Here is a 25,711-nt window from a genome sequence, read left to right as displayed (position 1 = left end):
TGCTGCACGTGGGTTTTCTCTAGTTACGGAGAGCAGGGGCTACTCTTCCTTGCGGTGTGTGGGCTTCTCATTGTGGTGGCCTCTCTTGTTACAGAGCACAGACTCTAGGCGCACGGGCTTCAGTAGTTGCAGCAGGCAGGCTCAGTAGTTGTGGCATGCGGGCTTAGTTGCTCTGTGATATGTAGGATCTTCCCGGACCAGGGATGGTGTCCCCTGCATTGGCAGACATATTCTTTTTTTTTTTTTTAACGGTATGCGGGCCTCTCATTGTTGTGGCCTCTCCCGTTGCGGAGCACAGGCTCCGGACGCGCAGGCTCAGCGGCCATGGCTCACGGGCCCAGCCGCTCCGTGGCATGTGGGATCTTCCCAGACCGGGGCACGAACCCGCGTCCCCTGCATCGGCAGGTGGACTCTCAACCACCGCGCCACCAGGGAAGCCCAGCAGACAGATTCTTAACCACTGTGCCACTGGGGAAGTCCCTAGGAGTGTCGGTTTTGATTTCTCTTTCATAATGGTCTTCGTTCACCTTTGCCATACCTTCAAATTTACTTTCTCTTTGGCAGATCCGCTCTTCCACATTTCTGAGCATGTTTAAGAAATTTCCAAATAGCTGGCTAAAGCATTTGGGTGCTTCTTTTTTCTTGTGCTTCTTGGCTTCTTAGAATTTCCTTTGCCCGTGTTTAATTATTTTTCCAAAGATTAGAAAATAATGTTGCTGATTCTTGTGCTTCCACTATATAAAGAATAAACAGGACGGCTTCCCTGGTGGCGCAGTGGTTGAGAGTCCACCTGCCAATGCAGGGGACACGGGTTCGTGCCCCAGTCCGGGAAGATCCCACATGCCGCGGAGCGGCTGGGCCCATGAGCCATGGCCGCTGAGCCTGCGCATCCGGAGCCTGTGCTCCGCAATGGGAGAGGCCACAACAGTGAGAGGCCCGCGTAAAAAAAAAAAAAAAAAAAGAATAAACAGGAAGCAGGCGAAACAAAGGAAATAAATTCTGGAAGCAAATTCCAGTCTCAATCATACATCAGTCAAGCAATTCAGGATTTCCCAATTATTTCTTTTAAAATATCCCATTTGTTCAAGACTTTGCTCTTAGGAGGGTATGTTTTCTGAAAGGGGTTGGCACATCCTTGTTTACCCCCAGCACTGCAGCTGACTTTCCATTTACAGTTTTGAATAGATAATACATACACATGTTCTAATCTTTTATGGATCTCTGGGGTAATATGAACAAGTGCACCTCAACTTTTGTTTCCTTTGCTTTCACATCACTTTCCCTCCATTCCCAGTTCCCCAACCACCAGTCCCTGCTACCACTTTCATTAATTTACTCATATACCCTTCCAAGATATTTTAAACATATTACAAGTATGAATGTACATGTAATTCCTCCTGATTTTCATACAGTTGTCACGATACTCATCACAGTGTTCAGCAACTTGCCTCTCCACGTGACAATACAGCACACGTAACAGATCAGTACACTTTTCAATGTTTCTAAAGATGGTTTTCTTTCCCTCCTTGTTACCTGCATACATGTGAAGCTTTCATTAAATAATTTATTTTGCACACTTAATGCCTACATCTCTCTCTTTTATAAATAGGGGACTAGACATAGAAACTTAAGGTGCCTGACAGTTTAGTGAGGATTCTGTGATGCTCTAAACTACTTCTCTGCTTGTTACTGAATGCAAATTAGCGTGCCCGACAACGGACAGTGAGGCCAAACAAACTGAAACGTCGGAGTTTGGATCAGAGAAAGGTTTATTGCAGGGCCATGCAAGGAGATGGGTGACTCATGCCCAAAAAACCCTAATTTCCTGGGAGGGTTGGAGCAAGGCACTTTTAAAGGCAAAGTGAGGGAGGGGTGTGGTTGGTTGTTCCCAACCTCTTGGTGTCAGAATCCTTTATTCTTGCAGCTGTCCACGTAGGTCAGGTCTCGATATTCCTGGAAACCCCCAACAAGACAAATGTTATTCTCTGTTCTGCAACATTTTACCTTTATATGAATGGACTCTTAAAAGTCAGAGTCTTCAGAATAGGCTAACCTGTATATTTCAGGCTACAGGCAACATTCTTTTACAAAAGGTACAGAGCCAGCATGACTAAGCACAGGCAACAGAGCACAAAGATTAAAGTAAAAGGAACAGATCTAATAGGGAGTCAGATTTGTTCTTCCCTGTTATCTGCTGTTTTCCTCCCTGCCTTGGGTCCCGGGTATATGTCCAGGACAGTATTTTTGTCAACAGGGAGCCACAGTGGACATGTGTGTTTCAGGTCCCATTCTAGCCCAATCTTGTCCTAGATTTTTAAACTGATAGTCTATGAGAACTTTCTTTGTTATCTTGATCGTTTACATTAGTTCCAAGGGAGTGGAGACTTTGGGGATAGGGGTTGGGGATATGTGGGAAGAAGTAGGAAGGTAGATTACTGTGATGTCAGCAGTGATTAAATAAACACCCTTCTGTCCTCTGATCTTACAGATAGATATACTAACAAAAAATAGAATTGACTAGAGATTTGTTTTCTTTTGGGTATGATTGGTGATGGACATGCTCCCAGATCTAGCACAGAGTAAACAGCTATTATGAATTGAAAAGTCATGAGTCTTAAGCGATGGCCCGATGGCCGGAAGTGTTTGTTGCTTTAGGACTATCTAGCCTGTCACCTTTGCCTACAGTGCCCTGGTTTTTTTTCTTTTGTAGATTGCCTTTGCACTTCTGCGTGTGGTCTTGGGGGGAAGCCCAGGAACCCAGGTGATGCCTCTTCCTTGGAATAGCCTTGGGGAGGACAGATGACAGGTTTGGCCACTGGATGGTATCTTCCCTAGACCTGGGCAAGAGGACCCCACTTTTATCCCTCTTGCTTCACGTCCGCCCACCCAGAGCCCATACCCTCTTTTCTAGACCATATTCTGGGCATCCTGCCCGAAGTGCCCCAAGCCTGCGAGGGCAGATCAGGCCACAGTGTTCGCACTCCCAGGTCCAAGGGGTGGCTGAGAGCATATTTTGGAGGGAGAGTGGTATATAGGAGGAGCTTGTATGAGAGCTACTCACCAGTGTGTAAAGGCCCCTTGTGGAGTAAAATGGGGCTGCAGCTGGAATGAGAAAGTGGGTGGGTTGTGGGCACAGGCCCTGGGCTCCATTTAAAGGCTTGTCCTGGACCCTGTGAATGTTAAGAGTGAGCCTGGCTGTGATCCTGATGCCTCAGACTCTCTGGAACAGCCTTGATTCCAGCCTGTTTTCAGAGCCTGAACTTCAGCTTCCTGTGGATTCTGTGAGTTCCTACTAACCTTCTAAACGGTTTTGCTTGAGACAGTCAGAGTTGGTTTCTGCTGTATGAAGAAGCACAAAGAACACAGACCGAAACAGAAATCTTAAAGGGAATTTCATCCCACCTTCCTTCCAGTAAACACTTTATCTCCCCATCACCCTGGTCAGCATCACATTTTGTTGGGGTTAAACACCCAGGTTAGAGGCCACAGTCACCCATCCCACACTCACACCCAGCCACTGCTTCATCTTCAGGCCAGATCAGAAAAGGATAAACAAATGAAACCTATAAGTAGTTACACTTTTAGCAAGTCATCATCTAGGTTTCATCTGCTCTGGAAAAAATGACACAGTCTCAAACATTTAAAATATTAAAGGTTGTTAGAGAAAGTTCACCTTCTGGTGCTTTTTCAGTGACTTCCATTTCAAAACCTGTGAAATTCATTATTCTTTCTAAAAGGCCTTTATTACTTTAAATATTTATTTGAGAAATATTTATATGTGTAATGTTTACTTAGTCACAAGTCTTCACTCCCAAACTGGAGTAGGTCAGCTCTTTGAGGGCAGTAACTGTGCCTGAGTCATCTCAGTAGCCTAGTGCCCTGCACACAGTAGGACTTCTGCAAATATTTATTGACATCATATATTTTATTTAGCATTTATAATAAGCATTACTATGTGCTTAGCTAGCATTTTGCATATGCCGATTCAGCACCAGTCCCTGTGAGATGGGGAAAATAGATTGAATTTAAAATAAATAAAAAGAATACACGGGACTTCCCTGGTGGTCCAGTGGTAAAGAATCTGCATTCCAATGCAGGGGACGTGGGTTCAATCCCCAGTTGGGGAACTAAGATCCCACATGCTGCGGGGCAACTAAGCCCACGCGCTACAACTATTGAGCTTGTGTGCCTCAACGAGGGAACCCACGTGCTTCAAACTATGGAATCCACGCACTCTGGAGCCTGTGTGCCACAACTAGAGAGAAAACCCACACGCCACAACTAGAGGGAAGCCCACGCGCCACAACAAAGAGACCGCGCGCCGTAATGAAAGACCCCGCACGCCTCAGTGAAGATCCCGTGTGCCACAAGTAAGACCCAACGCAACCAAAAAAATAAGGAAAATAAATAAATTAAATAAATAAATATATTTTTAAAAAAAGAATACACATACATGTATTTCCCACCATCCCAGAGTAAAAAGTTCGAGGCACATTGAAGAGGCTATTAGTAATGATGCATAAAGATTTGGGTTGAAGGGAAAATGGAGTTATTGGAGATGATGATAATTAGTGACATAGTAGAGGATAAAGTTCCAGGCAGGAAGCCAAAGAAGAGTATGGGTGATAAGAAAGAATGAGACAAAAATTGGAATTGTTGGCATTATATGTTGAGTTTCGGTCCTCAAAACTTTGTGTTCGGAGCCTGCCATCTCTGGAGGGGTAGATGGGCTGATCATGTTACTGAAGAAGCACTCGATGTTCAGAGGCCACGTGGCTGTTAAGAGAAGGAGCAAGAATTGAAAGCCAGGTTTTTCTCTGCTGCTTTTGTGACAGTTTGCCGAGTGAGAGACAGAATAGAATAACGGCATCTTTATGACAAAAGGAGAAAACCTGCTAACAATAGCTGACCTTTATTGACAGTTTACCCGCAGGCATTTGTATTAACTCGTTTAATCCCACAACTTAAATGCCTGTTACTCCATTTTGCAGATGAGAAAACTGAGGCCAAGAGATGGTTCAGTAACTTCCCCAAGATTATATAGCTCCTAAATGGTACCACTGGAAGCAGCTTGGATCCTGTTTGGTTCCACAACTGCATTCCTAATCTCTTCCCCTCATTCTGAACGTGCTTCTGCGGCCCCAGAGAAGAAAGAGTCTACTGTAGTAGCACATATGGACATGTTCAATAGCTTATGTGATTGTTGGCATAGCAACTGATCTGGCTTCTGTGCTTGTTGCTAGGCTAGAAGTACTAAAGATAGTTTCACTTATTTATTGAGCACTTACTCTGTGTGGCTTAATTTTATTCTCAAACATCCTTTAGATATTGACCTTCTAAGCTGTGGAAACAAAGGCATAAAGGATAAATAATTGCACAGGTTCACACAATGAGAAAGTAGCAGAGCCAAGATTTGGGGTAGAACTTTGTGATTCCAAAGATTCTTCTCTTAAGAGTTACAGTAGGGGCTTCCCTGGTGGCGCAGTGGTTGAGAGTCCGCCTGCCAATGCAGGGGACACGAGTTCGTGCCCTGGTCCGGGAAGATCCCACATGCTGCGGAGCGGCTGGGCCCATGGGCCATGGCCGCTGAGCCTGCATGTCCGGAGCCTGTGCTCTGCAACGGGAGAGGCCACAGCAGTGAGAGGCCCGCATATGGAAAAAAAAAAAAAAAAAAAGAGTTACAGTAAACAGCTAAAGTGCCCTCTCCCCTCTCCCCCACGTACAGCTCTCTCTCCTCTCTCTGTACTCTGTGACCAGAGTTTTCATCATCATTATCGAGGTGACTGATGTTGGTTGCCTTCTCAACAGCCATACCCACCTTCTTCCTTGCTAAGGGAACCATGATGTCATTCATCTCTTGAGAGGCCAATGATAGGTTTAGGTGTTAGCATGTGTATGGAATTCTGGCTAAGGAGCTGTTGTTACCCAGTTTAAACTTATGCTGCTCGCCATAGGACAGGCCAATAAATCGAGAGAGGAGTTGTTGGGTGAGGAATAGCGACTATTCAGAAACCCAGCAGATCGAAAAGATGGTGGACTTGTGTCCCAAAGAACTGTCTTGCCTGAGTTAGAATTCAGGCTTCTTGTATACTTAAGGAGGAGAGAGTAAAGCTCTGGAGGGGTTGTGTTAATTTCTTCCCTCCTGCAGTCATTCACGGGTGGGCCTGGTCAGGGTGTTTCCTGTGAGCTAAACAAAGGTATTTTAGCTTAATGCTCATTACCTGGGAAACAGAGTTCCCAGAGATGGGCCATATATATAATTTAAATTTATAAGCAACATCCCTATAGTGATTAACTTGTAATAGAATGCAAAGTTTCTTCCCTATTACACTGTGAGGGAAGGTCTGCTGATAGAGGGTGGCTTCCAGAAAAATTTTCCTTTTTCTTGAAAAGGAAAGACGTGATCTTCTCCACCTTTGGAGATTGTTAGAAGAAGATGTGGTATCTGGAGTGATGTCAGCCATCTTGCACCCATGAGGTTCAACCCAAGTTAGGAAACAGCCTACGTGTTGAGAAGCTCGGAATGAAGGCAGGAAAGAGCATAGCTGCTTGATGACATTTTTGAGCCAACGAATTACTCATTCTGGAATCTCTTTACCTCGGGACTTTTCACCATGTAATAACATTTCTTTACAGTTTAAGTCACTTCTGTTTGGGGTTTCTGTCACATACAGTCACAAGCACCCTAATACAATTAAGATCATCACCATCACCATCATGAATACCTGTTAAGTGCTTACTGTTGCCAGACGCTGTTGAATTTGTACGTGCGTTATCTTATCTAATCCGAACCACAACGCTACGAACTAGGCACTTTTATCATTTTATTTTACAGATGAGGAAATTGTAGCTTCAAGAGGTTAAGGTTAACCTGTCCCAGGACCCATGGTGAGGGAGTGGCAGAACAGTAGTATGCAGAGCCAGGACTTTCCTTCCTTCCTCTTTATTAATGCTTGCAATAAAATACAAGTTTTATGATCCTTGTTTTATTGGTGAGGAACCTGCAGTTTAAAGAGATTAAGTTCTGCCTCCCAGCTATTAAGCGCAGATTTAAACTGAGTTCCGTCTTTTTTTAGGTTGTACAATGTGATTTTTTTTTAATGATGTACAATGTGATGAGTTAATATACATATATAGTGAAATGATTACCACAATCGAGTTAATTAATAAACCCATCGCCTCATATAGTTACTACTCTTCGTGTGTGGTGAGGACACTTACGATCTACTCTGTTAGCAAATTTTAGCAAATATGGTACTATTATTAGCTATAGTCACCATGCTGTATGTTAGAGTCCCAGAATTTATCCGTCTTATAACTGAAAGTTTGTACCCTGTGGCTAAACCGAGGTCTTTGTGGCTCCAAGGCTGTGTTTTTACTGCCCTTCCCCGACCCTGAAGGACACCGTGTCATGAGTCTTTTCTTTAGCTCTTCCTTCCCTGCCTCCTATGTGTCCTGTGCCCCAATCCTTCCACCCCTTGTTTTCTCCCAGGTGAGGATGGATACTAATCTCTGCTTACAGGTGGTCTAACTAATCAGCTGCATCTCCTAGTAACAGGATGGCTTAAGTCTGCTACCATAGCCCTGTCTCTTGGCAGCCCTGAAATCTTGATGACAGGTAGGCACATGACAGGGTAAAGCATGAGGGCCCTGGGCCTGCTTTGGATCACTGGGCACTGGCATCCTGTTGGGAATGCTTTCCTGCATGTGGCTCTGCTCTTAAACAATTAGAATGCAATACAGAAAAACCTGTATTTAGCCCAAGGTAGAATCAAAATACTGACAATGTTAAAACATCAGAGACAGACAGAAGAGGAAGAGGACAGAACGAGAGTCAGTCACTGCTCTCAGTGATGGAGCGTTCATCTGGTCCCTCAAATTCCCATCCACTCTTGCCCATGTGTCTCCCCCTCTCCTAGGGGCTGATTGCCCTCGGAAGCCGTGGCCCTTCCTCTCTGCCACGGTTCTCACACTTGTGCCAGACGCCTAGCCTTTATTCATGCTGAACTGCATAGTTCCTGCTGCTACCCCGGCCCATCTTTCCATCTGGTCCTGCGCATTCTTCAAGACTTGGTGCAAGTTCTGTGTTCTCCACGAAATTCATTGGTTCACCCGCGTCTCTAAGTTTCCCTGAATTCAGGTTGCCATTTAGGAGTTGTGATGATTCAGCTCATAAGCGTGGATTGCTTCTGAAATTTATTCACCACTCTCTCCAAGGCCTTTGAGCTTATGCGCCACGGACATGACTGATCCTTGGAACTGCTGACCTGTGAGCTGTCCCTGCTTGTACCCCAAGCAGTCTTGGCTACACAAGACCACCACATGCCCCTGTCGAGGGCATTTCATATTCTTGTCTGACCTCCATCCTTTCCTTCTTCTGGTAACATCACCTCAATTTTCCTTTGGAGTAGCAGGGCTCCGGAGGGCCAAACCTGGCCAATCAGCTTATTTCATTTTTCAAGTTTCCTGATTTGTTGAAGCAGAGAGAGCATGCCGTGCAGGTCAGTCCATTGTGAATCAGCCCTGGGACTTATGTGGAGCTATACAAACGGAGAGAAGCTCTCTCCTTAGTCTAATTGAATGAAAGCCTGGATTCTTTGGGAGTTCCACATGATGGTGTGCTGAGAACGAAGGCAACATAGAGGAAATTAGACGAATAGTTAGCAAGAGAGAGATTGATTCCTGGCATCATTTGGTCTGAATTAGGTATCCAGCCAGACCCACCCGTGAAATGTTCATTTCCCTGAGACGATAAATTCCCCTTTGCTCATGCCTGCTGAGCAAGGGGATTTTTCTCAGTCGCCACTCAGAGAGTCCCAACAGATTCATCCACCCAACAGGTGGGGTTTCCTGATGTCGTTATTGAACCTGTGCTCTAAGCCCACACCTGCCAGAAAAAAAAAGTACTATCATCCTAAAACAACAACAAGTGCTATAGTTCTTCCTTGTTTTCCTCCCTTTCTCCCTTAGAGTGTAGGAAAGCAAGACGGGGCCCAACATGTAGTCTTGAAAACCTTGGCTTTGGACTTGTCCTCAGAACAGCGACTCTGTGCTTAGAAGGAACTGAGCCTGGTTCCCCAGAACTTTATACAACAGTACTCTGAGCCTAGTGAAATGGTTGCACCAAAGGGCAACCATTTTCTTGGGGAAATCTGGTGCTAGGTCTTTCCTGGAAATGCCCAGCATTCCAGACCCTCTGGACAGACTGGGGGGATTTGGGCACGTTCTGAGCTTGGAGGTTGTGGGAGATTTGGCCACAAGAAGGCATTTTCAGAGAAAGAACGGAGAGCTTTCAGTAGTTTCACTGCTATAGTGGTAGGGATTTTTGAACAACTTTTGAACAAGTTTGTATACTCTAGAGGCATGGCGAGTTTCAGGGCTCTCAGTAAAGCAAGAAAGCTAGAGAGGCGAAGTGGAGACAACATTATAGATACTCAAGCAGTTTTCAACCGGAAAATGTAGCAACTGCAAAAAACCAAAAAAACAAAAGAAAACAGAACTGATACTTCCTTGACTGCTCTTATTGCAGGAGCACTTTTTTTTTTTTGTGGAACAGAGTTAAAAAATCGAGTCATCAGATTGTTCCAAGGGTTTACCAGGCAGGAGGAAACTACGTGTCCCTGCGTCGATTCCCAGCAGCCCCTCTGCATTGGGTCCCAGCCTGAGTCCTGGTGTGGGAGGGACTGGCTCTGGGTGGCTGCCTGAAGTCTCCCAGCTCAGATCGTCCTGTGGGAGAAGGGAGGGAGGGGCAGGGGTCTCCTGCCAGGGCTTGGAGGAGTGACCCAGAGCATGGATGTTTCCTCACTTCGCTTCATGCAGATGCCCAGACCTCAAATGCGGGAGAGAGGAAGTGAGGCTGACAGTGGGTTTCTAGGTGAGGCTGGGGAGGCTGCCGGCAGAGATTGCTGGCGTTTTCCTCAACCAGATGATTCACTGGACGAAAACTAATCAACTGACCACTTGCTTTGGCATCTCATAGGCCCCACCTCACCCTGCGAGTCACCTCACTGGTATTTAAATACAGGGCTTTGTCCTCGGGGACTTTTTACTTTGCTTCCCAAGCCTCCCAAATTCCTTGAAGCATGTTTGAGGCTGTTTTCTTTCTTCTTCTGTTGTTGTTGAACTATCTCCTTAAAATTACACAAAGGGGCTTCCCTCGTGGCGCAGTGGTTAAGAATCTGCCTGCCAATGCAGGGGACATGGGTTCAAGCCCTGGTCCAGGAAGATCCCACATGCCACGGAGCAACTAAGCCCGTGTGCCACAACTACTGAGCCTGCGCTCGAGCCACAACTACTGAAGCCCGTGCGCCTAGAGACTGTGCTCCGCAACGAGAAGCCACCGCAGTGAGAGACCCACGTACCACAACAAAGAGTAGCCCCCGCTCGCCACAACTAGAGAAAAGCCCGCACGTAGCAACAAAAAATAAATAAATAAAGAATAAATAAATTCATTAAAAAAAAAAAAGAGGTAAAGAGACATAAAGCCCCAAGAAAAATAACAATGTCTGTAGATTTTCTCTTTATAGGAGGGGCTAAGAGTGGAGGTTGGGTTGCAGAAATGGGAAAAAAGATGAGTGTACTTGATGCTACAGAACTGTGCACTTAAAAATGGTTAAAATGGTAATTGTTATGTATATATGTAAATGATCACACCCCAGGTTTTAAAAACGTAAACAACAAGCAGACAAGCAAGCACTGTTATATGTCAGGTTAAAAAGAAAAGAAACAGGAGGGCAGGATTTCAGGAGATGAGTGTCACCTCCCCCATAGTTAGCATACATGGACCCTTCCACCATAAGATGTTGGGACTCTAATATGAAAATAATTGTTATTTTAAGAGAGGTCAATTTTTAGAGTTGTTTGACAGTTCAAGTTCAATAATTCATCTGTATTTCAGAAGTGTAACTCTATAAGTTATAACATCATCACATATTCCCTGCATAGAGGTGTACATAAAGTCCAGAAACAAGACAGTGGCCTTCTGACTCTCCAGTGTTGGCAGAATCAGTTCCCAGGAACAGTAGGTCAGCCCTGACTGTGATTTAATCAAATTGGGAAAACCCAAGATATTGAAGGGTCACCTTAGAGTTTAGAGACAGGAGACTTTTTATTTCTGTTAATAAACAAGTATGTTTCCTTTTATTAGGTAAGAATTTAAAAATTAATAGTTTTCCTTTTTTGCCTTGGCTATCCGGAGCACAGAGCTGATTTGGGAGTTGATTACAATGATCATCTACAGCTTAGATTATATACTTCAGTGCTTTCCTGGTTTTCCAATCCAGGCCCTGGTTCTTTTATTTTGGTTTTAAGGGGTCTGTTGGATTTTGGGCTTTTGTCATAAGCTTCCTCAGTTTTTAAAAAGGTGAGGACTAAAAGATCAATAAATGGAAGGAGATATGAAAAACAACCACTGGGCTGGCAGGCTGAAATCAAAGGACAGAATAAATTTCTTTATCAGTCACCCATCCAAGTTTAGACACCCGCCTGGCTACATTTTACCCGAGCCAGCTGCTTCCCTGCCATCCATTTGCAACGTGTGTGTTCCCTCATCTGTGACTTGCTTGGGGCCTGGCCCACTGAAAGAAGCCAGCTGGTCGTCTCTTTGGCTTCTGAAGTTAGTATTCTTACACTCAGGGAGCCTCTGTTGGAGGAGAAGTGCTGTGTAAACAGTCTGCACCTCACACATTGTCAGCAGAAATGTTACTTGAGCCTGAGTGGGCAGGGTCACCAAAGTACTGCTGCTGGAGAGCTGAGGCCCCAGGACTTCAAGATGGTAGCAGGGACAAGAAGAAGGGCACCCACCGTGCTTGCTCTGAAGGTCGAGCCTGAGTTGGGGTGGTCTTCCTCTGAGATGCCATCTTCCAGTGGCAAAGGGTGTGTCTGTAGACCCCTCTGTACCTGAGTGTAATGTAGTTTCTGCTGGTATCCCAATCCCTGAGGGGCTGTCTTGTGTTTTAGGCTGGTTGTTAGAAAGGGTTTTCTGTGTGAGATTTGGAGTGTGATGCATGAGGGCAGTAGTGAAGATCCTCTGACCCTGTTTAAAGGAAGAGAAATGAGCCGCTTGGGCTGGGGGCTGAGTGAGAGCAGGGCCTGTCATTCAGGGTGAGGTCACTTCCTGTTCTTTCTGCCCCTCACCTACCCATCTGGCTTCTGCACCACCCTCGGGCCAAAATGATCTCGAGATCTAGAAGCTCACCAGGGAGCCTCCTGTAAGCATTTGTTTTGATTTTATGTGGGTGAAGTCTCTACAGAACTCTAAACAGTTTATATTGGGATTAAAGAAGTGAGGAAATCATATCAAAATGACTTATTTTTTCTCACTTCTCTCATTTGCTAGTCATTCTGGAAAATCACATATCAGTTCAAATATAACAAAAGTTCAAGATCTGTTTCTAGGATTAATTTTAATATGTCCTTAAGAAAAGCTGATTTTTTCCATCTCCCAAAGCAGATAGCTTCGATTCCCAGGCATTTCCTTTGCAAGTGGGTTTTCTCTCTTTATTTTCAGGGACCACGCAAAGATGGCGAAAATGTTGGGAGCGAAGGTTCATTCTTAGCAACTAGGAAAAAGTGTCAGAGGATTTAGATAGATGGAAACTCAGCTAAGAGCAATGACGCCAACTTATTATACTACAGGTTCAGGAGACTTCTCTGTCTGACACTACTTTTTTAGAGGATCTGTGGCCATATATTCTAATTTCTTGTTACTCAAAATATAGTATGTAAACCAGCAGATATGGCCTCACTTGGGAATTTTTCACAAAAGTCTTGGATGCTCTAGATTTACATTAACATGAAAGAGATTGCATCAACTGTTGATATTAAGAGAACCCAAATTTCTTTGCTTCATCAGTTTATTGGTCCCAATGAGCTTTCATTACCAGTAGTAATTCAACTTCCCTAGCTCCGATTTCCCTGGCAGTGCCTGAGACCGGATTTCAGTTCACCTTCAAAGTGCCCTTAAGCTTTTCTTGGGTTCCTCAGGAGGTTGCCACATGCTACCCAAGGAGCAGGTTCCCCTCCCCCACTGTTGTCTGTTGCTTACTGCCTGCTGGGGTGTTCCAAGGGAACCCCAAGTTCCCTCCCAGAGACAGACAATGCAAGGGCCATGTTTCCTTCAGTATTCACCACATCAGACTCCTCTAGGTCATGACCAGAAATGAGTAGCTCCACCTCCCCCAATCTCTGACACTGTCTTGTGTATACCTTAGTATCATTTCCAGCCCGACTCTCCAGAGGTCTAAGACATCATGAAGGCCACAATTTTGATAGACACCTATATCCTCGTTTCTCATTTTCATCCAGGCACTCTGGCACCAAGTCCTCTCCACAGCTATTTCCTCCATGAAAATCACCTCATGCAGAATGGTCACTGCCTATGAGTCACCATTAGAACCAGTTCATCAGATAATCTCAGCCTCTGAATCCCAGTTCAGGCTCAGCTGGAACCACTACTATGAAAAGCAGTAGTATAATGTAGGTGGTTTAAACAATAAATCAACAGCCATATTGATAGCCAATGCTTGCTTTTGTTTTGTTGCTAATCAAACCAAAATACTTGGAGAAGTATTCTTCCTGGATCACTGATGATACTCTTAGAGCTATCTGCTGAGATCACAGCAAGGATATACAATTTAGTTTTGGGAACTAAGTGTTAAGATGGACATTCATAAACTAGAGAGGACTGGTATAGGCAAGAAGGATGTTGAGGTGTCTGGAAAGCATTTATATACAGAGTGAAAGGAAGTGGAGAGGTTTAACTTGGAAAATGGAGGCCAGGATAATATCTTTACATTTTAAACACTGTCATGGGGCCAGATAAATTCTCTTGTTCTGGATTATTCTGGTGCACTAAGATTAATGAGAGAAAATTACGGAGAGGCAGATTCTAAGACCACAGGTCGACAGAGAAGGAGTGAATGCCTTGGGAAGCAGAGTTCTATATCACTCATGTGTCTAAGCTAAGAGGAGTATGTTTACATTAGAGCACTTTAGGAGAAATTATTGAGTTAAGGGGGGATTTAATCCAGATAGCCTAGTATCTTGAAAAACAAAAGCTAGAAGGAATCTTAGAGGTTATTATCAGAGTTTAGGAGACTAAGGCCCAGAGTGCAGATTTGACTTGCCCCAATTTACACTAATTGCTGGCAGAGAGGGGAATGGAGTCCAGATTTCCGATCCCCATCTCAGTACACTTCTTGTTACACAACATTCTTCCCCACTCTCAACTTCTTTGATGCTCTGTCTCCCCCAGGAGGATCAGGTGAATGAATGGGAAAATGGAGAAAAATTTGGTGGAACTTGAAGAATTTAAGTAAGTTAATGCTGTCCAGGCTAAACTATCTATGTATCCTAGGACTAGTCTTTCCCACCAACCAATTGAATCCTTTCATATCTACAAATTGATATATCTTTTCCGGAATATATTAATAGAGTTCTAAGCTATTCTCCATTTACACTTTGACTTTATTTGATAGACATTGCAACATGGGGAACCTAATTGAGATTGAGATGGGGGCATTTAACAGAGAACTCTGAGGTCTTATCAATGAACGGGAGCTGGTGTGGAGGAGAGCAGGAAAGTTTTCCAGGAAGCAGTAACAGCATGAGTCAAGGTCTTGGGGTAGTTTCCTGGTATCTTGAGAAACTGAAAGTTTGGTGGCCAGTGCACAGTGGAAGGAGGGAGATCAATAAGATATGAGTTGGTAGAGGCTAGATGATGTGGAGCTTTTTAAGTCATGATAAGGATTTTGGATTTGATTTTAAGTGGACTTGGAAACAGTTGAAAGATTTAAGCACGGGAGTTACATGACTCAATTCCTGTTTTTTTGTTTTTTGCGGTACGCGGGCCTCTCACTGCTGTGGCCTCTCCCGTTGCGGAGCACAGGCTCCGGATGCGCAGGCTCAGCGGCCATGGCTCACGGGCCCAGCTGCTCTGCGGCATGTGGGATCTTCCCAGACCGGGGCACGAACCCATGTCCCCTGCATCGGCAGGCGGACTCTCAACCACTGCGCCACCAGGGAAGCCCCTCAATTCGTGTTTTAAGAAGTGCCCTCTGGCTGTCATTAGAAAGACTGAACAAGATGGAACAAGGGTTGATGTGGAGTCCAGGTGATGGTGGTTGGGATGGTACAGTGATATCAAGACCAATTTGAGTCTATGTTGGGATTAGAGAACAGGAGGACTTTCTAATTAGTATCCATCGTATCTGGCTAAACTCTTCCCACTTAGTGAGTTTTGAAGAATCTGTAATTTGTTTTTCAGTAATTGCCTCTGATCCCCTTTTCATGTTTTTGTTTTTTGGGTTTTTTTGGGCATGCTGTGCAGCTTGCGGGATCTTAGTTCCCTGGACAGGGATTGAACCTGGGCCACCGCAGTGAAAGCACTGGACCGCCAGGAATTCCCCCATTTTCGTGTTTGATCGATATCAACATCAACTCACTCAAAAGTCTCTTGTCCTGGTTCTCGCTCCTCAATTCCTGGATTTCCTTTAGCTCCACGGTGCCAAGCTTCCCTGGGCTCTGTCTTCTCTCTGTCCTTCCTTTCCCCGTCTCCTTCCTGGGGGGCAGAAAGGAGGAAGCTGGCGGGACCCTGTCGAAGGAGAAAGGAAGGACTATAGGGGAGGGAGGCAAAATGAAGGCTGGGGCCCAGAGGAACTTTGCTGACCTCTTCCAATCTTTGCCACAATTTTTCTTATTTCTGTCCTCTGTGCTTAGATAAAGAGAAGCTGTGGGCCAATCCCTTTTCACATCCTACCTTTCATACCCCCTCACAGTAGGAATGGTGATGATGAGAAGGCTCCTGTGAGCAGAAATATTGCCCTCGAGGCCTGGCATTCAAAATGCTGACAATTATAGTGATTACCTTGGAAAACAAAACCAAAGCCCCCCACCCTCGCCAGGGTTAAAGTTATTTTATAATTTCACTGATGCCTGAAAATCTCTGAGGGAAGTAAGGGAGTGCTGCAATGGGGCAGGACACAGCCCCTGTCCTCTTTGGGGAAGGGGTAACCGACCAGAGTTGCTTGGGGACCTTCCTGGGGAGGGTTTGGAGTGGACCTCATACATCTGTTGCATCCCTGGGTTTAAGCACTGAAGATTTCTGTGAGAAATCAGGTGAAGTTCCTGGAAAGCACAATACATGAATGCATTGACCTTTTAACTCTGAACGCTTTATTAAATTATGGAATGGGGAAGTGTTCGGCATTTTCTTAGTTGACAAGAGCTTCCACTGGACCTTGTGTTAGGAGTGTTTTTTGTTATTCATAATGAGGTCCTTTCAACCTTACCTAAGTTTATGCTAATGGGTTGACTCTTGAGCCATGAGGGGGGGTCCTAGATAGTTTCAGGATGGGGCTAGTGGCCAGAAAGACCGAACAGGTGATTAGAGGGTTGGAACTGTCAGCCCCTGCCCACACATTCTTCGGGGGAGAGTGAGGGGTTAGAAATTGAGTTCAATCACCAGCAGCCCATGATTTGATCAGTTGTGCCTACATAGTGAAACCTCCATGAAAACCTCTAAAGCCTGGGCTTGGACAGTTCCAGGAGAGCTCTGATTAACCCACTCTCAACAGTGTAAGTTGATCCTGGTCACCCAGTAGTTGTTTTTTTTTTTTTTCTTAATAAATTTATTTATTTATTTTGGGCTGCATTGGGTCTTCGTTGCTGTGCACGGGCTTTTCTCTAGTTGTGGTGCGCAGGCCTCTCATTGTGGTGGCTTCTCTTGTTGCGGAGCACAGGCTCTAGGCGTGTGGGCTTCAGTAGTTGTGGCACACGGGCTTAGTTGCTCCGTGGCATATGGGATCTTCCCGGCCCAGGGCTCGAACCCGTGTCCCCTGTGTTGGCAGGGGGATTCCTAACCACTGTGCCACCAGGGAAGCCCCCACCCAGTAGTTTTGTTAAACTTATTTTTGTTGACTAGATTTTGCTGCCCAGCATCCATCGTCCATTTCCCCTTTCCTCTGATAACAGCATGTTGATTTTCCTGGAGGACACATCCTCCCTCTCTTTCAGGCTGTGGGAGGAGCTGACCCTACCCCCAGTAATAGGAGTAGTAGATTCCATCCTTTTAAAAAATAATAATAATAATTGTTTCAAGAATGGGCACATGAAACAAGTTAGTTCAGTAAACTCAATCCTTGGATTTTTGCCTGATATAACAAAAGAAAGTTCTCTTTTTCTTTTGAGATTGCTAACCTGGGTGAATGTAAACCAAGACCTTCTGGTGGCCATCCCACCTCCATGAGGGTGGTGTTGCCGGAGAATGGAGCCAAGACAAGAGGAAATTGGAGGCAGGGTTTGGGGGTGGGGGGAGAGAGAGAGAAAGAGAGAGGGAGAGACTTTCTATTATAAGAACCACTAAACTCTTCTTTAGTGAGTTCAAGTTGGGTTTCTGTCACTTGGAACCAAATATAGCCTTCTTAGCATTTCCAAATTCCCCTTCCACTCTAGTCCCAGATGGCCTGGGGGAACATGGACAAAGCTCCTAAGTCTCTCGTCTGAAATTATTTAGGGTCAGGAGACTCAGTTTAAGTCCTGGTACCACCATCATTTACTAATGATGATCAGGACAAGCTATATAATCTCCTGCAAAGCGTGGATAAAAATGCCTCCCCCGCCTCCCTCATGGGTTATTACTATAATGGAATGAGGTGAAGGATGTGCATTTACTATCTTAGCCATGTGAACATATTAAAATGTTAGTATGGAACAGAGGAGAAAAGCACTAATGATTTTTGGTGTCTGCTTGCTCCAGACGTAATGCAAGGCACCTCACATATGTAATCGTATTTCATCTTTACATCAACCCAGCACCTAATATATTTCCTGGTTTGGAGAGGTTGCTCAATACATTTTAATTTCCTGTCCTAATTGTGCTACCAGCTTAGGGATCTAGGATAAGTAACGTCTCCAGTTCTCAGATTTCTTCAACTGTAATATGGGGGCTTGAATGGTATTTAACATTCCATCTAGTAGGCTGAATTGTTTAAGACAGACTTTGGAACTTGGAATTTGGAAAAAGAGTTTTGTGATCAGAAAAGTTTGGGACATGCTGAAATTAAAGGTAAACAGGGTCTTGTCCAAGGTCATGTAACAAATCTATAGCCAACTTGGGGTGACTGGATGTTCTACATCTTGATAGGGGTTTGGGTCACCCAGGTGCATGCATTTGTCAAAACACAGCACCTATTATCTTAGTATTTGTGCATTTCATAGTATGTAAATTTTATATCAGAAGGAAAGATCTGTAAAAAAAATTATTGAGCTCCAGTTAATAGTATGCATGCTGAAGTATTTAGGGGAAAGGGTATTGAGGCCTGTAGGTCACTTCGAAATGCACCAAAATTAACATGGAGTAATGGATGGATAGAGGGATAGATGTGATCAAGAAAGTAGTATAGCAAAACAATCAAGATAGAATCCAGGTAGGATTATGCCAGTGTTCCCTGGAAAGTGCTTTCAGCTGTGCTGTATGTTTGAGATTTTTTTTTTTTTTTTTAGAAATAAAATGGTAAAAAAAATACCCCACAGCTAAGCCCAGATTCCTGCCCAGAGCTTTGTATCTCTCTGAGCAGCCCACAGCTTCTGTTTCCGTCTGAACAGACCCAGGAGAAGACCCACTGCCTGTGGGCCTGAGAGCTCAGTCTCTGCAAGGCCTCTGAGCTGAAGCAGGCACACTGTTTCTTGTGGTGATTCCTCTCCTAGGTAAAATCTCTTGCCCTTTTTCCTAACAAGGGAAGCTGAATTTCCTCATGTTAACAAGAGCCAAAATGCTCCATAAGCCACAGTGAGCAGTTCTGCAGCGACCCCTCTGCTTCAGCCGTCATCACTTCTGTTCCCAGGTGTGCCTTGGCCTCGGCACCTCCTCTCCTTCAACAGTCACTCTGTCACCATCACCCCCACCTCAGCTTCCCTCCTGGCCTGGCTTCAGGGCCTTAGAAGCCCTGGAACCTTCTGAGCTTCCTCCTTTGCCCTCTGTCTTTCAGTCTCATCTGAGATGAACCCAGGGCTTTAAAGCAGATGGTTTTTAGTTTTCAGATATTTATGCTTGTAGTTTGTTTAATAAATTAATCAGGCACATCAAATCTGCTACTGCTCTGAAACTGATTTCCACCCATATTTGCATAATAATAATTCCTTCCATTTGCATATGCTTTTCTTTTCTTTTTCGCATATGCTTTTCTTAATTCCAGGCACCTTCCATCTTTCTCCATAGCTCATTTAAATTTTCACAGGATAGACTGGCAGGTATCATTCAGCTTTCACAGATGGAGAATCTGGGAGAGTGCAAACTAACATTTATTGAGTTCCTACTGTATGCATTCATTTCCTGCATGTTGCCCTGTACGCTGTCCCACTTAAAGCCCACAACCTCCCTGTGAGGTGCTCACTGTATTGGCACCACTTTAACACATGAGGAAACTGAGGCCCGGAGAATGTTTTTTGAGGTCCAACAACCAGATGACAACTGGCACCAGAAGTGCAGTCCCACAGAATGACAGAGCAGGAAGGGACGTTAGTGGCTTCCTAGGCCAACCATTATATTTTCCACTTGAGGATCCTGAGGCCTCGGGAGTAGATGTGAGCTATTTAGAGGAGAAGCTAGAATTAGAATTCAGGTCTAAATTTTCTGACTCAATTTAGAAAATGAGAAACTCCATACAGATTTAGACATACGGGGCAAGTTGGAGTGTTTCATACCCACAGGATAGCTGTATGCCACTCTAGGCTGGCATTACAGTTATTAAATCTGGTGTGAGCTGGGTGCCAGGTAGTGTTGAAAACTCAGCCACTCACAGCCTGTGAGACACTTGAGCAGCCCAGACGTAATCAGTGTTCCTTGTGTGACAATCATCTCATGTGCTAGGAGGCTTCGAAAGCAGGAGCAGAATCCACACGTGCCATGTAAACATTGAAGTGAGTAGTAAAGGGGAAAAACATGGTAAGTAGACCCCAGACCATCCAGGTACCTGGGCCTGCTCTTTTATAGCTTCTTCCTGTCACGTCCTGACTCCATTTGATTGGGTCTGAGGGTGAATGGCTTGCAAAGGCCAGTTTCCTCTCTGATCTGATCTGCATCACCTTCCTGCAGGTAGCATAAGCTTGCTGATCAGATATTGGATATTGCCGTTCACACCAAATGTTGCAGACAGAAAGATTTTCACTTCTGAGCTGATATTAGTCTCCATCTCCCAATAGAGTTAGTAGGTGGGTGCGTGGTTTAATTGTATATTTAGGTGCTTGTATATCTGCTAAAATGTCTCAGTCCTCCTACATCCGGAGGTCCTGCCGTTGAAGGTGAACCGTGCTGGGCGAACCGTCCTATGGACAAGTGGCTTGTAGTCTGACTGGCCTGTGACAAGGCCAGACTTGAAAGTTCATTTGGACTCCTAATGAGCCTAGCACTCACCTCTCACTGGAAGGGTGACTGGAAAGGGACAGTATTGATCTTGTCAAAATGCAAACCTGGATAGGATGGCTGATGTCCCACGCATGATATGTAAGACTGAATGAGCCAGATTTTGGTAAATGTACTACTTGCAGGCAATTGGAGTCTGACTGTTGTCCGGTCCCACAGGGCCTGATCATTCCCTTGGTTCTGGGGATGGGATTTTCTGGAAAGGAATGGGTATTCTTACTGTCAGTCTTAGAGTAGATTATTCCTAGTCAAGGTGACTATGAAACTTAACATCCAAACTAAAGCTGTTTGGGCAGTGGAAGGGGACCTACCAATAATGGCACTGGGACATCAGGTGTGGAGCAGGACCAATGGTTTTCCCTCTCTTTGGGCAGTGAGAGGCAATATAAGAGAAGATCCGCCCTCCCTGGACTCTGAGGCGGGAGAGGCCTGGAGCACTTCCCTGCCCCAATGGCAGAGGCTGGGCCCTGAGCGGGAGAGGGATGTAAGGGACCCTGAGGGGGGATCTGAGTCTTGGCACTTCCTGGAAGCTGTTCCCTGAATTGTACACATCCATTATCTCTGGCGGCTATGTGTAGATCTTAGTTGTCACTGCCCGGACATTTGTTGTGTGTGGAGAATGAAGGGCAGGGCAGGGCTGGGCATAGAAAACACCGGGGGTAGTGGGGTGGGTGGGGAAGAATTGCCCCCTCCCGTGAGAGCTGAGTGGAGGGGCCAGCGGGGGAGGGAGGGAGTGGAGATGGGGTGTGTGGGGGCATCTCCGGAAGAGCACAGCTGTGCACAGCCTACAGCAACCTCTCCGGAGGCAGCAGGACAAGTGGCAGCAGGACGACAGCAGCACCAGGAAGGACAGGGACCAGGGGCCAGGTGAGAAGGGGAGGGGAGGGGGCTGGGGGCACTGGTCCTGTCCAGCCCACGAAGGACCTTCTACCTTGGTCTACACAGCCTGGCCCTGGCTCCTTTACTCACCCTCACGTCCATTTCACACTTTCCTGTCTGAGTGACTGTAACAGGGCATTCACTTTGCAGTCACAAGTGAAAATGCTTTTAGATTTTGTTACTCTTCTATTCCTTCCTGTGGCTTCTCTTTGGGGAGACGGTGGACATCTGTGGGAAGCAGTCTGAGCTCCAGACTTCCTCACACCCTGCACGCACCTCCAGGCTGGCATTTGAGTTCTGAATTGTAATTGCCTGTTGGCTTATCCATCTCTCCCACTCCCTCTGCTAACAGCAGCTTGAGGTTGTCACATCCCCAGTGCAGTGTCCAGTGCCTGGCAAAGAGCTGGCATTCAATCAGTCTTTGAGTAAATGATGGCAAGAGATGGAAAGGACTTTGAGGTGGGATATAGAGGTCAAGGTGTAGACTTGATGCTCCTCAAGGTGTCAAATATCCATGCGGGTTTTCTAAGATAATGTAAAAACTCTAATTGTCTTTTTTTTTTCTCTATTGCTTTCAATTTGATTTTGTTGATCTGCTTTGTACCTTACAGAGAAAGAGAAAAAACATCTTACTATTGGGGCTTAAAAACGATTGGGACAAGCAGGATTTATTTTAAATTAAATGCTTCCAGAAAAATTTCTCCTAATGCATCTCTTCCTTTGTAGTTCTTGCCATTGATAATATATAGGGATGCTTTTTTTTTTTAATCTCCATTTTTTCAGTTTCTCTGCAGTACAGGAGTCAATTTAAAAATTGCCATTATTGTCTTTGAGTTCTGAAGTCATTTCATGTCATAATGTAGAAGGAGTATTTTCCTCTTTTAATTTGGCTTGCAATTTTCTGTAGAAAATTTGCCATATTGAACCCAGGGTGTTATGACAACTTACATGCTGTAACTAGTTCTATGAACTGCACATTATAATCATTCAATAAATGTTACTTAAAGAGAACGTTTCCTATTTAGAAAGGCTCAATAAAGTTTTTTAAAAAAATGAAAGATCGAAGAAGCTTTAGCAGATATAACTATATGCACTTATTCTTGTAGGCTTTATGTATAAACACAGTTTTTACAAGTTCCCTGGTAAAAGATGGATATATTTAAAGTTTAAGATTAAAAGTTTACTTTAAAATATTTAAAATTTTTCCTTTTGACATTTTTTATTTGAAAAAATGAAAGTAATAATCATCCATAATTTTGCCACATTTTTGAGAAATATAATCCCGCCTGTTATCACCGCTATGAAAATCTAGTCACTGATATAAACAATTTGGTGCATGTTCCAGACCCTTTTCATTACACACACAACACACACTTACAAACTCACTCACATATATTTTTACTTGAAAAAATGGAATCACTAATTATATTATACTACCATTTTCTTTTTTCACCTAAAAATATTTTATAGGCCTTTTTCAAAGTCAGTACATATAGATAATATCTCATTCTCTTTTTAAAATTTTGGTTTTTGCATTTAGCTTTTCAATCTGTCTGAAATTTATGTCTGTGTATGGTGTGAGACAGGGATCTAACAGCAATTTCCTAAATGATTGACAGGTGTCTCAGCAGATCATCAAATAAATGCTTCTCTACTGATTTGAAATGCTGCTTTTTTCTTGACTTGAATTCCCATATGAATGTGAATCTGTCTGGACTTTTATTCTGTTTCATTAATCTATTTGTCTATTTCTGTGCCAAGTACTGTTTAACATATATAATTTATGATGTATTCTGATACCTAGCTTTCATTTAAATTTTTATCTGGTAGGAAAAATTCCTCTTATTTGCTTTTATTTTCTTTTTTTAAAAAAAATTTTCACCTGTTAGTTTAAAATTTTAACAAAATAATACATGTATATAATTTAAAAGCTAAATAAAATGAGAAGGATTATAATTACAAACTACATTTGTCCTGCTACTCTTCAACTCTTCATTCCTTGTCCTGAGAGGTCCTTTTACTTCTTTTAGCTGATATTTCTAGCATTAATCTTTATATTTCTAAGTAATATGATTATACTGCTAATTCTTTAATTATCACTTTTAAACATCATTTATTGGCGTCTATTAATAAGTATTCCTCTCTCTTACTCCATTCCTTCTTCTGCTCAACAGAGTATAACAGAAATTTTGGTTAAATCAATAATTAGTGTTTACATTAAGAATAGGCGAACACTTTCTTAAAAAACTGAAGTATAGTTGTTTTACAATGTTGTGTTAATTTCTGTTGTACAGCAAAGTGATTCAGTTTTATATATATATATACACACACATTTTTAAAAATATTCTTTCCATTATGGTTTATCACAGGATATTGAATATAGTTCCCTGTACTATACATTAGGACCTTGTTATTTATCCATTCTATGTATAGTAGTTTGCATCTACTAACCCCAACCTCCCACTCCATCCCCCGCCTCCCCCCTTGGCAACCACAAGTCTTTTCTCTATGTCTGAGCCTGTTTCTGTTTTGTAGATAAATTCATTTGTGTCATATTTTAGATTTCACATATAAGTGATATGATACGGTATTGTATTTGTCTTTCTTTTTCTGACTTACTTCACTTAGTATGATAATCTCTAGTTGCATCCATATTCATTCCTTTTTATGGCTGAGTAGTATTCCATTGTATCCATGTACCACATCTTCTTTATCCATTCATCTGTCAGTGGACATTTAGGTTGTTTCCATGTCTTGGCTATTGTGAATAGTGCTGCTGTGAACATAGGGGTGCATGTATCTATCTGAATTATAGTTTTGTCTGGATGTATGCCCACGAGTGGGATTGCTGGATCACATGGTAATTCTATTTTTAGTTTTCTGAGGATCCTCCATACTGTTTTCCACAGTGGCTGCACCAACTTACATTCTCACCAACAGTGTAGGAGGGTTCCCTTTTCTTCAGACCCCCTCCAGCATTTGTTATTTGTAGACTTTTTAATGATGGCCATTAAGAATGGGCAAACACTTTTTAATCGCAGAATCAACTAGTATATTATGATTGCATTTCCTTTCTTACATAAATGAAATCCTTTTTTTTTTTTTTTGGAGTTACTCATTGCTTCTGTTTTTACTTGTGTAATTTTTTATAAATCTATATCTAAATTTTTCCAAATATTCAATCAGAGGTACCATAAACCTACCAGCAGATTTCCACCTCACCCCGCCCCTATGCTCAGAAACATTAGTTTATCAATGCCCTCCTTTTACCTGGAAGCTTTCTTCTCAGAACCTTCTGTCTTCCTATTCCAGTTCCCTATTTCCTTAATCCCATTTCTTTCTCTTTTTAAATTTATTTCCTCATTTTGTTGGAGTATATTTTCCAGTTGTCAACATTTCTGTATGGTTATGTTTTAGATATGTTACTTTTATTTTATTTTGTATTTTTTAAATTTTTAATTTAATTTTATTTGTTAACTTATTTTTATCTTTGTTTTTTGGCTGTGTTGGGTCTTCTTTGCTTTGCGTGGGCTTTCTCTAGTTGTGGCGAGCGGGGGCTACTCTTCGTTGCAGTGTGCGGGTTTCTCATGGCAGTGGCTTCTCTTGTTTTGAAGCATGGCCTCTAGGCACACGGGCTTCAGTAGTTGCAGCACGTGGGCTCAGTAGTTGTGGCTTTCGGGCTCTAGAGGGCAGGCTTGGTAGTTGTGGCGCACGGGCTTAGTTGCTCTGCGGCATGTGGGATCTTCCCTGACCAAGGATCTAACCCGTGTCCCCTGCATTGGCAGGCTGATTCTTAACCACTGTGCCAATAGGGAAGTCCCTATTTTATTTTTTAAATTCTTTGCGTATATAGCCAATGATGTTTATTGGCCACACAGTTTTTTGTTTTTTTTGGCCACACCACGTAGCCTGAGGGAGTTCCCAACCAGAGTTGAACCTGGGCCATGGCAGTGAAAGTGCTGAATCCTGATCACTAGATCACCAGGGAACTCCTGATAAGTTACTTTTAAATAGCATACATTTGGGATTTCTTTATTGGTTTGTTTTTTGGTCTAGATAGGCAAACTTAGTTTTTTAACTGGAGCAATTAGTTAATCTGCATTGAATGTATTTACTGTACCTTGTGTTTAAATCTGCCTTTTTATTTTGTACTTTCTATTGTGTCAGCTGTTCTATGTCTTTCCCCTCTCTTTCTTTGCCTTCTTTTTTATTTGATTGATTGTACTAGTTTGACGTTTTCCCCTCTACTAGTTTGGAAGTTGCACCCTGTTTCTTTTCTCTTGGTAGTTGTCCTAGAAATTACAGTATGCATTCTTGACTTCGTAAATGTTAATTCATACCTTTACCCTCCTCCTAGACAACACAAACACTTTAGTATTAATTACCAACTTCCCAAATTGCACACTATTATTA

General features: G+C 43.5%; 1 protein-coding gene and 1 long non-coding RNA gene across 5 annotated transcripts in view; one reads left to right on the top strand and one right to left on the bottom strand.

The window, feature by feature from the left end:
* Positions 1-780: 780 nt before the first annotated feature.
* On the bottom strand, positions 781-11,530 carry LOC149749617 (uncharacterized). Its single transcript, XR_016392746.1, has 3 exons — positions 9,597-11,530; positions 3,062-8,621; positions 781-1,953 (listed from the first exon to the last, which is right to left on the bottom strand). It is a non-coding gene; the product is annotated as an uncharacterized LOC149749617 (long non-coding RNA).
* The window catches only part of LOC115801621 (uncharacterized), a 169,576-nt gene continuing 152,468 nt past the window's right edge, over positions 8,604-25,711 (top strand). For all 4 annotated transcript variants that reach the window (XR_016392743.1, XR_016392742.1, XR_016392744.1 and 1 more), the window contains exon 1: positions 8,604-25,711. This exon is cut by the window's right edge and continues 61,657 nt beyond it. The gene's annotated coding sequence lies outside the window, so the exon portion shown is untranslated.

This window comes from Delphinapterus leucas, chromosome 3 (assembly GCF_059928025.1).
Source record: "Delphinapterus leucas isolate spDelLeu-1000000601 "Yukka" chromosome 3, BTC_Dleu_Yukka2, whole genome shotgun sequence".
NCBI classification, from domain to species: Eukaryota; Metazoa; Chordata; class Mammalia; order Artiodactyla; family Monodontidae; genus Delphinapterus; species Delphinapterus leucas.
This window is presented reverse-complemented; position numbering and strand designations above follow the sequence as displayed.